At 48.2% G+C, this 14214-nt stretch overlaps 1 protein-coding gene and 1 long non-coding RNA gene across 3 annotated transcripts in view; one reads left to right on the top strand and one right to left on the bottom strand.

Moving 5' to 3' along the window:
• Positions 1-5745, bottom strand: part of DYRK1A (dual specificity tyrosine phosphorylation regulated kinase 1A) — a 70117-nt gene extending 64372 nt beyond the window's left edge. Inside the window, exon 1 of one of the 2 annotated variants that reach the window (XM_042021317.1) lies at positions 5701-5745. The gene's annotated coding sequence lies outside the window, so the exon portion shown is untranslated. Of the gene's footprint in view, positions 1-5197; positions 5619-5700 lie in introns of those variants that run through there. The other variant, XM_042021316.1, reaches the window with a different exon arrangement.
• Positions 5746-5949: 204 nt separating this feature from the next.
• On the top strand, positions 5950-11843 carry LOC121661313. The gene is made up of 2 exons (XR_006014907.1): positions 5950-6426; positions 10384-11843. It is a non-coding gene; the product is annotated as an uncharacterized LOC121661313 (long non-coding RNA).
• The last annotated feature ends 2371 nt before the right edge of the window (positions 11844-14214 follow it).

The following is a 14214-nucleotide window of genomic DNA, read 5'->3' as shown; positions in this document are numbered from 1 at the left end:
TGGGGCTGGGAGCAGCCTGGGACAGTGGGAGGTGTCCCTGCCCATGGTAGGGGTGGAGCTGGATGGGCTTTCAGGTCCCTTCCAGCCCAAACCATTCTGTGATTCCATGAAAAATCTGATTTTATTGGGAAGACAGAGATCCATAGGTGCAATCACACACACATCCAGCATTTGCAGGAATGCTCCTTTTCCTGCCCAGGGCCTGCCATAACAATCTCAGTTTCTGAATGCACACTCTGACATTGACAGGAAAGTCAATCCAAGTACAAGAGCACGGAATTCTAAGCTTACAAACATCTGATCATGGTAAAAAATGGGCATTAAGCTGTTATTCCACAACACTGACCCAATGTTTGTAGTATTTATGAGTAACTTCTATAGAAATGAAAACTACCGAGATCTTGTAACAGTAACAAAGAAATCAATGTATTTCAAACACTAACTCTGGCACAGCATTAAATTAATGCCTAATTATCCACAAGTTGGAAAGAATAACAGTAAAGAAGCCAGAATCAGACATGATCCTGGAAAGTTACTGAGCTTCCAGTATCAATCAGATTTTGAAAGAGTGTATGGAAGTTGATTTGTCTGTGACCACACACACCCCCTTTCTATGTATTTAATGTATAAGTTCTGATAAAACTGCATTTAAAAACAAGAATACATGTGGTTATATAGCTGGAAGTAGAGAAAAAGCTGTAGCTACAACCAGACAGAGCAGAGATCAGTGTGAGGGAACTCACAGTGACCAGGAAAATACAGAACTGAGGAAGTAGCAACACATTCCCTTCCCTGACAATATTTTTCTCCTCTTTTAACCCCTTCCTCGAGTTTTAACTCAAACTGATATCAGGGGCACAAAACTCTATAAAGCACATGCTGGATGTTCCAACAGGCCCAAAGTTAATGAGTTATTAACAATTTATGGAGTTCACAGAAGCACAAATTACGAGCTGAACACATACAGGGAAAGGGGATTTGGACTGAAATGTGTTTGAAGGCAGGAAACCACAAAACCAGTGAACAGGTTTTTGGGACACTAGGATTTAAAAGTTTCACTGGCAAGTTCAATTTAAACATTAAAATTATTTAGCTATGATTTAGTCAAGTAGTCATCCTACTGACTTGATTTTTTTCCAGTAACTCAAGAAAATTCACTCTCAATTTTTTCCCATTGTATTTTGAAGGAACGACTCTGCCATCAGAAATCAATTTGTACATTTCCATCCCTCTCTTATTTCACCATCCAAACAGTTACTAAAAAGAAAGAGGAAACTTTTCAACACAAAGAGGTATTAATGTATTATTAACTATTCCTTTAACTGACTCACAACACAGTCTATTTTTATTTGCCTCTGGGGGAAAAGAAAAGTGGGGGGGGGGGGGGAAGAATACTTGGAGGCTTTGGAACTTTATGTAACACATGTAACACATCAATTGAAAGCTTGGTCTCTCACGGCTGGAACAAAACTGACACTTAATAGAGTTAATTTTACTTTCATTTACTCCGTTTCACTTTCAGGTATTTGGTGCTAACCAGACCCTGGAAACTTTGCATGGAGAATGTTTACAAATAGGTATCAGCTCGCGGTATTTCAGTTACAGAACCATTTCCCTCTTTTGCAAAATTCAGAGCTGGGATTTAACTGATTTTGTCTTCACACAGGGGAACTGAACCAGCACCAGTTTTCCCACTGTATGGATGCAAGCAGAGCTGACTGGGAACTGTCTCCCACATTTCCCTGGCCCTTCAGTGGGGATTCTCCCTGAAAATCATAAGGACAGGACACTTTGGAATAAATAAGGAGATGATAAAGCCAGTATCTTTCAAACTGAGCCATAACTAAGGGTTAGGACAAACCAGACGCCTGTTCTGAAGGAATTAAATCCATTAGTACCAGCAAAGGCAGTCCAGTTATTTTTCCAGTCATGCTTGGATAAATGAGAATCAAATGCAGAATTTTACTTTCCTTCCCCAAAAGAGGAAAAGACGGATAAAACCACGGATAATCACTGCAATTCTACTGGTATATTGTGTCACCTTGAAGAGCCAGCACTGGATAACCCCACATATGGAACATGTCTTTGTGGAAGTAACAATTCCTAATTTTCCAAAGTTTCTCTAGTGTTTTTAAGCCATCCCAAGACTACAGTTCCCATAAGCCTCCTCTTGAAGGACCCATGGAGGTGAGGAAGGAAAGGAAGAGCATCCTCCTTCTCTTGATTACTTCTTTCTCCCCTTGGAAGCTCACAAGAAAAGCAGTTTACTCAGAGAGGTTTTTGGTATTATTTCAAATAGTCTTAGAGCAAAAGGAACTCTCACTGCATAAACATCAGACTTCTTCAAGTCTGAGTAGCAAGAAAGTTATTACATAATTTTTTTTGTAACTACCAGCCTCTTAGTAAAGAAGAGATGAAACTGTAAACTCAACAAATAATGTATTGTACTCAGTCATAAAGACAAAAGCAGCAGTTCTCTGTAAATAATCCTATTCTACAACAACAGATCTATTTACAAAAGGATTTCAGAAGTTATACAAGTCTCCCGTGCTCCCATAAAACAAAGGTATCAGAAAGTTTTGTACTTCAGTGTGGGGAAAAGCTCTCCAAATGGCATTCAAAATTACCACAGAAAGGCTAAACAGATACCAGGCTGCAGTTCTCACTCAACAACACAAGTTGTCACCATAACTTTCAACCTGCAGTCCCTCAGCCAGGGTTCAGAACACCTGACATGAAGAGCTTTTAAGAGGAATGCCCAAAAGATAATCTAATTATAGCAAGAAAAAGTGCTTTTTTTGGTACCAGTAGGTTTTAGTCTTCAAATCAGCACCCATCTGAGCTCAGATGAAGCTGTGAAATGCCTGCATGGCAAATAAAGGCTCTGTTTTTTGCGTGTTTTTTCTTTTCACATACCATCTGAGCAGGTGGTCCAGTTTCAAGCATGACTTTAAGATGTGGTACATGTAAGGAAGTCTGTCCTAATTAAATGTCACTTGAAAAGCTCCGACAAGGCACAGTTTTTCCTGGACACCAGTGGTGTTCTGCTACTTTGTTTAAACTATCAACCAGTTTGCACAAGTCACTGATGGCCATCGTGTGCTAATTCCCAGTCTGCACAACCCCACAGACTTCCAAAATGGATAAATTCCCCGTCAGTCCCTCGTTATTTCACACAAGCTAGAGAATCCTGCCCATAAATCGGCACTGAAACAGAGAACTCTTGGCTGCTATTAGGTAAAATTATCCTTGTCACTGTCCAGCGTGGGGGAGGGGATGCCAATGCCAAGTCCTAAATCCACCCAAGTATTGATCCAGGAACTGTAACACTTGCTGCTCCTGTAACCAACTGGCTTCCCTACCTGTGAGCCTGGAAACAATGTCAAACTATTGACCTATTGCCCTCCTGGCTGAAGAAAACCCTGCTCGCTCTTCCATTTTGAACAAGATATACTTGCCTTACCCAAGGAATATTCCAAACCCATGAATTAAACTCAATAAGCTTCATAAACTTGGACAGAATTTTTAATTCACAGCAGAAAATGTAAATTTAACACTTCACACACATTTTCTACTTCAGACTGCAAATAAAAACAGTCTAGTTCTAAATAATTCATGTAAGCCAAAAACATGAAGCGTAGCCTACAAAAGTATCTATATATACACACACCAAATATATATAGATAATAGTTAACAAATACTAGCTCAGAGTTATTTTCAGTGTTATTATTCTAATTCTATAAAGTATAATTAATTTTCCAAAAATACCCAACCTACAGAGGTTGGGGGGAGGGAGGCGTGGAGAAAGAGAGAAACAAGTTTACCCAAACTTTTCAGGGCTACAGACTATTCCAAGGAAGGAAGTTAAATTCTGCTTGGTTACAAGCAGGGGATTAAACACCACCAGAAACTAAATGTTTGCTAATTTATCACCAGATATCATCTATGTGTTCTTCAACTTCACACACCTTTCTTAAGGAAAAGGTAAGGAAATACCAAGAAGATAATAAAAAAAGTTGTTAACTTGTACAAATCCAGGCCCCCCTGAAACTCCATCCACCTCAGTGTGACTGCAAGCACCTCCTGGCAAAAGTTAACAGCACACTCTCATTCGGATTCAACCAGGATGGTTGTCAAAAACACGCTTGTCGATTTAGTTGGGAGTCGGTTACTCTGTCTTTGTTGATTTTAAATAACAATAAATGTTTACTTCCCCCGATGGCTGTGGAGTAATAGGAGAACTAAGAAACAGCAGCAATCTAGATACATGATCAAAGAACCCCTACGTGGTCTTTGGACGGGCTAAACCCAAAACTTCAAAGCCGACTGAAATTCAAAAACACGCCAATTTCTAAATTTCGAATTCCAGGACTTTTAAATGCGTTTTGTGATCCCGCGGCGGCGGGAGGGAACTCTGGCCACTCCAGAGGAGCACCCCGTGTATCCGAGGAGGGCTCCAGTTCCTCCCGCAACACAAAGCTGAATCCCTAAAAGGCTGCGGCTAGCTATTAAAATATGGAATCAGGGAATCATTAATGATGGAAAAGACCTCCGAGATCATTGAGTCCGACCTACGGCCACCTTGTCAACCAGACCATGGCACCGAGAGCCACGTCCAGCCTTTCCTTAAAGACCTCCAGGGACGGTGCCTCCACCACCTCCCTGGGGAGTGTCTGTGTGTCCCTGTCTGTCCCTGTGCCTGTGTGTCCCTGCGTGTCCCTGTGTCTATTCCCAACGCTGCTCCCTCCTCCTCCCCACCCCCACCGAAGGGATGACAGGCACCTCGCTCAGGTAACTCCTTCCCCATCTCCCTCCACCTTCCCCACCCGCCCCACCGGCCCCTCACAGGTGCCGGGGCATCCCAATCCTCCCCTACAACAGGTGATGCTCCAAGTCCTGCCGCCCTCCTCGCCGCCAGCCCGGCCCGAGCCCTCGCACCCGCCCACCGCAGGGCGTTGCGCATAACACCGAGAAGCTCCGGGCGAGCTCCCTTCCTCCATCGCCGCTCCCAAGGCCCGGGAAGCCACAGCCGCGCTCCAAGGGGAAAAAGGCCGCGGGCTGCGGAGGGGCGGGCGGGGATGGATCCCGGCCCTGCCGCCGCTCCCGCTCTAAGATGGCAGCGAAGCGCTGCGGCCCCTCCGCCGCGGGCCCGGGCGAGGCGGCCCCGGCTCGTCCCGCGGTGCAGCGTCTCACTCACCCCTGCGGCGGCTTCTCCCGGGGCGAGGCCTCTCCCTCCGCGGGGCGAGCGACGGGCGCGTCCTCCCGCTCTTCCCCGGGGGCCTCGGCGGCGGCGGCGCCTCCTCCTCCCTCGGGCCGCGGGTCTGCCCGCGGTGGGAAGGGGAGCCCGGGCGGCCCGGCGGGTCCCCGGCCGGGCTCTGGGTGTTCGCTGCCCTCACAAAATGGCGCGCGGTCCAAACCTGCGCAGCGCCCGGCGGCGGCTCGGCCTCGGCTCGGCTGCGATCGGCGGCCTGAGCCCCGGCCGGGAGCGCGGGGACAGCGGCGGGGGGAGCGGGAGGAGCGGGAGGAGGAGGAGGAGGAGAAGGAGGAGGAGGAGGGGATGGGGGGAAGCGCAGCGCCGTACCGAGCCCCCGGGAACTCCTCGCTCCCTCCCTCCCTCCCCCGCCTGCCAGCCGCTACCTCCTCCCCCTCCCTCCCTCCCCACCCGCTCCTCCTTCCCTCCCTCCCTTCTTCCTCACGAACCGGCTTCGCTTCCCGCACTGCCGCCGCCGCCTCAAGCCCGGCCGCGCATCCCCGGCGGGACCCTCGGAGCGCACTTTTTTTGCGTCCCTTCTTTTCCTTTTCCTTTCGCGGTGGAGGTCGGAAGAAGGAGAAGGGGAAAAAAAAAAAACTTAAAAAAAAAAAAAAACCAAGCCCCGAGATTCTGGAGGAAATGGAGCGCTTTGCTCTTGTTTTTTTTTAATTTTTATTTTATTTTATTTTAATCTTTAATATTTTTTTGAATTTAAAAAAAAAAACCCAACTGACAAAATGGCGGCGGGGCGAGCCTGTTGCCGTGGCAACTGTCAATCACCCGCGGCCGGGCGGGAGACGGCGCTGACGTGGGGAAAGCAAGGGCGGGCCGCGCTCGCCATGGCAACGGCTCCTTCCCCCTCCTTCCCGATCCATGCCCGCCCGCCCTCCGGCGTGTGACGGTGTCGGTGGCGCTGCGGGCCGGGATGGCCCCGGCGGGGCGGGGAAGGGGAGCGGCCGCCATTGCCGGTGAGGGGGAACCCGGCGGCTGAGGCGGTGCCGGCCCCGGCCCGCAGGGGGCGCCGGGAGCGCGAGGCCGAGCCCGCCGGGGCTTCCCGCCCGCCGCCTGTGGGGAGGGACAGGGCCCGGCACAGCCCCCTCGGAAGCCGAGCTGTTCCCGAAAAACCGTTCAAAAAAAAGGCACTGGAAGTAGCCCGGAGTGGAAGTCTCGATCTGGTGAGAGAAGGCTGCTTTCCTCTCCTCTCGGAATTGCGTCCACGGGTCTTTCTCGACCCGCTCAAAAATATCCCCCCTAAAAACGAGTTGGAAGATGTGCTAAAAGTCGTCCGGTGTGGGAGCCCCGACCTGCTGGGGGAGTCACAGAATTCTGGAAGGTTTCTTTCCCCTCAGAATTGCATCCAGGGGTCTTTCTCATCCCCTCAGAAAATCAATAGATTATCCAAGTGCAAGTTAAAAAATGTACTAAAAGTCACCCGGTGTGGGAGCCTCGAGCTGCTGAGGGAAGGCTCCTTTCCCCTTGGAATTGCGTCCAGGGTTTTTTCTCATTTCCTTCAGAAAAAAAAATATATACCCCCAGAAGTGGGCTAGGTGTGAGAGCCTCAAGCTGCTGAGGCAAAGCTCCTTTCCCCTCAGAATTGCATCCAGGGGTCTTTCTCATCCCCCTCTGAAAATCAATATATTCCCCCAAAATGAGTTTTAAAATGCACTAAAAGTAGCTTGGTGTGGAAGCCTTGAGGTGCTGAGGGAATCACAGAATAAAAGGCTCTTTTCCCCTTGGAATTGCATCCAGGGGTCTTCCTCATCCCCCTCAAAAAATCAATATATTCCCCAAAAAAATGAGTTAAAACATGCACTATAAGTAGCCCAGTGTGGGAGCCTCGAGCTGCTGGGGGAAGGCTCCTTTCCCCTCGGAATTGCCGTGTCGGTGCTTCCAGCCTAAATCTGTGACAGGGGGTTTTTAATGTAATTTTTTTTTTTTAAATTTCTGGAATGCCCACAAAGATCAAAAAGTAGAGTCTGGCCTTTATCTAATACTTTAATTCTGACGTGTGATACTTTAATCTAGTCATTTTGGTTCCCAGCCAGCCTCCTTGGAGAAATTAGGACATGTTACTTGTTCCATTTGCTTTTTCTTCCTGTTTTAACATTTTTTTTTATCTTGGCTTAAAAGGTGGAAATAAGCAGCCAAGGATTGGGAGACGGATGCAGCCACAGCCAAAGTCCCCCAAATAATTGAAGTGTTGAGAATTTTACTTAAATTCTGTGATCACAGAATTGCAGAGTGGGTTGGGCTGGAAGGGACCTGAAAGCCCACCCAGTGCCAGCCCTGCCATGGCAGGGACACCTCCCACTGTCCCAGGCTGCTCCAAGCCCCAATGTCCAGCCTGGCCTTGGGCACTGCCAGGGATCCAGGGGCAGCCCCAGCTGCTCTGGGCACCCTGTGCCAGGGCCTGCCCACCCTGCCAGGGAACAATTCCTGCCCAATCTCCCATCCAGCCCTGCTCTCTTTTTCAGCTTAAGGCCATTCCTCTTGTTACTCCAGGCCCCCGTGAGAAGTCCCTCTCCAGGGACATGGGTGCACAGGGAAGAGCAGGGGGATCGTGGGACCACCCCAGGAGTCACAGTGAGGTGTTAGGTGAGCTGAAATTAGCCATGGAATTGCACCTTACGGCCGTGGGAGGTGCTTGGGAGCACCATGACTTAAGTGATCCTTTCTCATTTCTCTCAGCCCCAGAAAGATTTGAGATCACTTGGAGCTGCTTTTGACACTTCTCTCATTGAGTCTGAGTGTGGCCAGAACGTGGTTCTTGTCCTGGGATGTGGAAAGCCAACACCTGAGGGAGCTGGGAAAGGGGCTCAGGCTGGAGCAGAGGAGGCTCAGGGGGGACCTCACTGCTCCCCACAAGTCCCTGCCAGGAGGGGCAGTGAGGGGGGGTCGGGCTCTGCTGCCGTGTGCCAAGGGAAAGGAGGAGAGGAAATGGCCTCAAATGGCACCAGGGGAGGCTCAGGTTGGAGATTGGAAACAATTTTTCCCTGCCAGAGTGGTGAGGCCTTGGGATGAGCTGCCCAGGGAGTGCTGGAGTCACTGTCTCTGGGAGTGCTCAGGAGGAGTCTGGATGTGGCCCTTGGGGAGAGGCTTTGGGGTGCTGCTGGTGCTGCTGGGGTGGCACTGGGTGATCCTGGAGGGCTCTTCCAACATGAACAATTCCAAGATATCAAAGGCCAACCTCTGCCCAATCCCTCAGTCAGGAAGGACACCTCCACTCTCGGAGAAGAGGGTGGGGGGGCATTCCCTGAGCACTTTTTCCACCTAAAATCTCTGGTCTGTGCAAGTGCAGTGACAGAACAGTTTCTCTGCTGCTCAGTGTAGGTAAATACAAAGCTCACAGGAAGTTGTTACACTGTCACTGCACTGCTGTAACTTCTTTGGGTTTGGGGTTTTTGTCAGGTTTTGAGTAGGTTTTTTTTGCTAACACTTAAAAATATTTCAGAGTTTTAAAGAGTTTGTGTATTTGCTCAGTCATCCTCTACTTTTATTTTGCTGGCTGTACCCAAGCTCTGGTGCCTTGGGCAGAGATAAAATGTCCTTTAAAAGGTGATGGCATCTTTTTAAAATTTTATTTTCCAGCACAAACAACTAGATACTTTTGGCTTGTTAATTTTATTTTGCTAATGAATAACCTTCATGGTTCTTCCCTTGTACAAAAGTGTTCTCTTCAATGTCCATTTCATTAAAAAGCATGGGGAGGTTCAGGTTGGACATCAGGAGGAATTTCTTCATGGAAAGGGTTGTCAGGCATTGAACTCGTTCTCTGCTGCAGGCAGGTTTAGGGCTTGGGTTAGGGATCTTCCAGGCTGGGATTCCACCAGAATCCTGCCTCACCTGGAAACTTTGCACATGAGGTGCTCTGGGAGCTGGGAATCCTCCTCTGTGCTGGAAATGCAGGTAAAGGTTGCCAGCATCTGGGAAGTGAGGGTCTGCCAGGCTGGCACTCAGCCAGAATTGTGCTCCATCCAGAGAAGGTTTGAGTGGATTTTAAAACCAGGTCAGCTTCCCGATCCATTATGTAAGACATCCCAAAAATGGATGTACTGGAGAAGCCAAGAAGTTGGCATTGCACGGATGTGGGGTGGGCATGAGGGGCAGGAGGTGACGGGACACTGCAACTGGTTTGGCTGGGAACTCCACACAAGAGGCAAAGATAAATATGGCAGCAGGAAAGGTTCACTTCGGAGAGATCAGCTTTGGAGAGAAGCAGCTGAGATAACAGAGACTGAAGATGAAGAATGAGAAACAGTTGTGACCTGGATGAAGGAGATCCAAATCCTTGCGTATCAAGAATTATCAAATCTTACTCTTTTTTGATTTTCTTTAGGAAGGGAGGGACACCTAGACAGGAAAGATTGAGAGTCCTTTTTTTTGACTCTCCATCACAAACCACCTGGAGTAGGTTTGCAGTACTTGAAAATAGGAGTTTGTGTATATTCTATATGAGTTAGTAGACAGCCTTGTAAGAAATACGTGGGTTTCTCTTCCAAAGATACCGCCCCTCAGAAAGCAGAATATTTGGGGCCATTAAGAAAAATAATAAGTAGAAAAATTCAGAAAAAAATAAGAAAAAAACACATTAAAAATGAGGAGGAAAGAAAGTGGAGCAATGAAATCTAAGAGAGAAAATAATGAACAGCAGTCTAGAGAAATGGAACAGATGTAAGAGAAACAACAAAACAGCTGAATAGTTGGGGCTATTCAGCCTGGACAAGAGAAGGTTGTGTGGAGACCTCACAGCATCTTCCAGTGTCTGAAGGGGCTACAAGGAAACCAGAGAGGGACAATTCATCAGGAACTGGAGTGACAGGACAAAGGGGAACAGCTTCAGACTGAAAGAGAGGAAATTTAGATTAGATACACAGAAAAAAAATTGTTCCCTGTGAGGGTGGGGAGGCCCTGGCACAGAATTCCCAGAGCAGCTGTGGCCGCCCCTGGATCCCTGGCAGTGCCCAAGGCCAGGCTGGACATTGGGGCTTGGAGCAGCCTGGGACAGTGGGAGGTGTCCCTGCCATGGCAGGGGTGGCACTGGATGGTTTTCAATGTCCCTTCCAACCCAAACTACAATTCTCTGGTAGTGGAGTGTGATTATGAGTAATATGTCCCAGTTTTTCCCTTTTCAGCCTTCCTACATGGAGTAGATGGGCCCATTTGCCTCTTCACTGCATGCTCTGGATCATTCCATGATCCAACCTGCCCTTGTAGCCCTGTCATTTTCCTTCTGGAGTGTTTGCATCTCCACCTGAACTCTAGGCTTCCTTCACAGCAGCCATGAGCACCCTGACTTTTCCAGGGCTCAACATTTGTACTTTGGGTATAATTTTTGATGTAAATGCTGTGTTGTACCAGCAGCAATTCCAATAATCCTCTGTATCCAACACATCTGCTGCAAGAAGGGCCTTCTTAGGTCACCAGACCCAAGCTGAAAGATCTCCAGGAAGAATTCCATCGTAATACAGAAAAAAAGATGCTGCTGCTGTTGTGTTTCTCCACCAAAGCCACCACACAGCTCAATTCCTTCGGTACCAGGCCCCAACCTGAAGTGAAGTCCCAGCAGAAGTTCTCCTCCATGGGTTACATCACTAACACTTCCCAGAGCACCGCGGCAGCTCCCAGACAGCCTCAATTCTAAATGAAACCATCATCTGGAGGGAGCAGCTTGTGTTTCGCCTGTCAAAAAGGTGCTGCTAAGTAACTAATGTGGTCCAGCTCTTTTTAGGCCAGAGAGGTTGCCATGGTAACCCATTCGGATGGAGATAGATCGGCTTTTGAGTCATCATCAGAGCCGGCTTCGATAGTACCAGCTTTGGATTGACAGCCAGAGCTGCACATTGTGTAGGTTGGCACGCCTCTGGACCAGAAGGTCCTGGAATTGCTGCTGGATGAGGCTTGTTCTGAAAAAAAATGTGCATCTCACTGAGTTCTCCCTGATACTCTCTGGAATTGTGTTCCTTGATGTTCTCATTCATGGTGAAGATCGTGCTCCTGAGTATGAAAAGTTTCTTCTCCGGTTTAAAACATCAGGCAGAGATTCTGGACATCAGGAGGAATTTTTTTTTCGTGGAAATGGTTGTCAAGTATTGGCAGGGGCTGCCCAGGGAGGTTTGGAGTGCCCATCCCTGGAGGTGTCCCAGGAAGGGCTGGAGGTGGCACTCAGTGCTCTGGGCTGGGGACAAGGTGGGCATCGGGCACAGCTGGGACTGGATGATCTTGGTGATCCTTTCCAACCTCAATAATTCTTTGATTCTGTGAAAAATCCCTCCCTAAAACCATGGAGTTTTCTGGGGAAGAAGTCTCTGGGAAAGAGGTTGTGTTAGTTATCCTAGGGAAAATGTATACTTGGAAGTTGTATCCCAGAAGTCCTCCTGAGACCACTTTCCATGATAAATATATTTGTAGGAGTGTAGAACAGTTCCTGTTAAAATCAGACATTCTGAAGGATTGTGATTCTTTAAAACTTTTGTAAATTAAGTGCTGCAATGTCATGTATTTCCCATCTGGGAGCTCTTTAAGCCCTTAATTCCAACTTTTAGAGGAATCTGGCTTCCCTGTGTTTGGAAAAAAAAAAAAAGGTTAATTTAATCATAAAGTTTCCCTCACATCCAAAAGGACCAGCACAATCCATGTCTCTAAAAATCTTTCTTTAGTTTTGCTGACTGTAACATCATTGGATCTACCTACATCTGTTCAATGCCCAGTTTTGCTTCTCTGTTGGAATTCCTGGAAGAGTCAAAAACTGTCCTCAGTTCCATTAAAATCAGGTCCTTCGTTGGCCCCTTCCCTTTTCAATACAAATCCCCTGCTCTCTTGTGCAGAAGGATGGGTGTCTTTGCTGGCCAAAAGGAAAGCTTTGTTCTTGCTGTCAGGAGAAAGCTCCTTGTGCAGCTTCCACAGGGATGTTCTTGAAATTCCAGCACATGGTATTTGTGGTATCCTGACACAAATCCATTCAAGAAAGTTCTTAGAAGTATGTTCTGCTTGGTGTCCACTTGATGAACCTCCTGCTAGCTGAGAAAAAGAAATTGTGACAAGTTTTAAATAAATTTTTCTAAAATTGTCACTTATGGAGCTTCATTAGGCTAAGAAGTCATTCTTCAAGCAGTAGGAGCGGGAATGCTTTGTTGTCTGTTCCTTTTTTCCTCCCAGATCCTCTATCCCATCCCAGTTCAACATACAAGAAAGATGGAGAGAAACTTTTTACAAGAACATGGAGTGGCAGGACAAGGAGGAATGGCCTTAAACTGAAAAAGAGTAAGTTTAAATTAGAGATTACAAAGAAATTCTTCCCTGTGAGGGTGGTGAGGCCCTGGCACAGGTTGCCCAGAGAAGTCCAGTGCTCAGTCACTGCAGAGGAAAGTTCTTCCTGATGTTCAGGTGAAACTAACAGTTCAGCTTTTCCTAAAGTGAGAGATGGTTTAGTGATCAGCCAGGATCAATCCTCCACCCAGCCACCAGCTTTCACAGAACGTCTCTGAACCTCTTTATTCAGCACCTCTGCCCAAGGTGGGTCTGTCAGAGGTGGCTGAGCACTGTGAGGAATAAAAAACCATTACAAGAGGTGAGGGTCTAATCAAGGGGTGATCCACTCACAGTTATTAACCCAGAAAAGAAGAGTTTGTATTTTCTGCTGTGCACATAAACCAGAGGAGCTGTGTGTGCATTACCTCCCTGTGAGGTGCATTTGAGCCCCAGTTCCCTGGGTGTCCCCACTGCTGTGGCCCTGGAGCGTGTTCTGTGGCATCACTAATGTAGGCTAATTGCTCTGTGGGCCAGCACTCCTCTTTTGTAGGGCATCATTTTCGGGGCCTGCATTTCCCCTCCCTGAGCTATTCCAGGGAACTGGCAAGGCAAGGTCGGTGCTGACCTTATGCTGAGATCCCCTCTGCATTCCAGAGGGACCAGCCAGGCCTGCAGGGCCCAGTCCTGCCAGGATAGAGCTCCTAAAATAACTGCTGGGCAGGGCTGTGCTCCCAGGGCGAGGATATCCCTGGAGCATTCCCAGGGTAGCTTCCCCAGGCTGGCTGAAACTCTGGAGAGGACACAACGCCACAGGCACCTGTGGGGAAGCACTGTGGACACCAGTCTGAAACTGGTGTGGGAAGGACAATGTCACACAAACCATTCGGTGCTGGGGCCAGCCTGCTCTGCCATGTGTAAATCAGGCCCCAGTTCCCCCTGGAGGTGTAAAGGGGTGGAGGAGTCCAGACCTTACAGTTCTCCATCCCCATCCTTTTAAAGAGGCTTCAGGGCTGTCTAGTCCCTGCTGTCACTGTCAGTGATTCCCACCCACCTGCAGAACTGCCAGGATGAGTTAAAAAACAACCATGGAGAAGTCCTTCCTGACTTTCAGGTCTCAAGACATCAGAAAACTTTGCAAAGAGTCAGCACCCCAAAAAAAGGAATCTGGCATAGAATCACAGACTGGTTTGGGTTGGAAGGGACTGTAAATAAGTGACAGGAGCCAGGGAATGGCTTCCCAGTGCCAGAGGGCAGGGCTGGATGGGAGATTGGGCAGGAATTGTTCCCTGGGAGGGTGGGCAGGCCCTGGCACAGGGTGCCCAGAGCAGCTGGGGCTGCCCCTGGATCCCTGGCAGTGCCCAAGGCCAGGCTGGACATTGGGGCTTGGAGCAGCCTGGAACAGTGGAAGGTGTCCCTGCCCATGGCAGGGGTGGCACTGGATGGGCTTTAAGGTCATTTCCAACCCAGGCCACTCTGGGATCTATGATTCTGTGATATGAGGAATGGGAAAAAAAGTGGTTTAAACTGGGGACAATTGGCAGGCATTGGTAGCACAATGGAAGATGAGCTGTGTTGCTTGTTTAAGTGGTATTTCATAAATAGTTGAATTGTTTCCCAAGAAATCTGTCAGGTTTGAAACTGTCCAATGGCCTTGGTAAAGTTGGCAAATCTGTGGAGATGGAAAAGATTTCACTGAGCAGCAGCTGCACAAGAAA

This window comes from Corvus kubaryi, unplaced genomic scaffold, assembly GCF_017639235.1.
Source record: "Corvus kubaryi isolate FWS band 111438036 unplaced genomic scaffold, C.kubaryi_AGA036_p1.0 37133, whole genome shotgun sequence".
NCBI lineage: Eukaryota > Metazoa > Chordata > Aves > Passeriformes > Corvidae > Corvus > Corvus kubaryi.
This window is presented reverse-complemented; position numbering and strand designations above follow the sequence as displayed.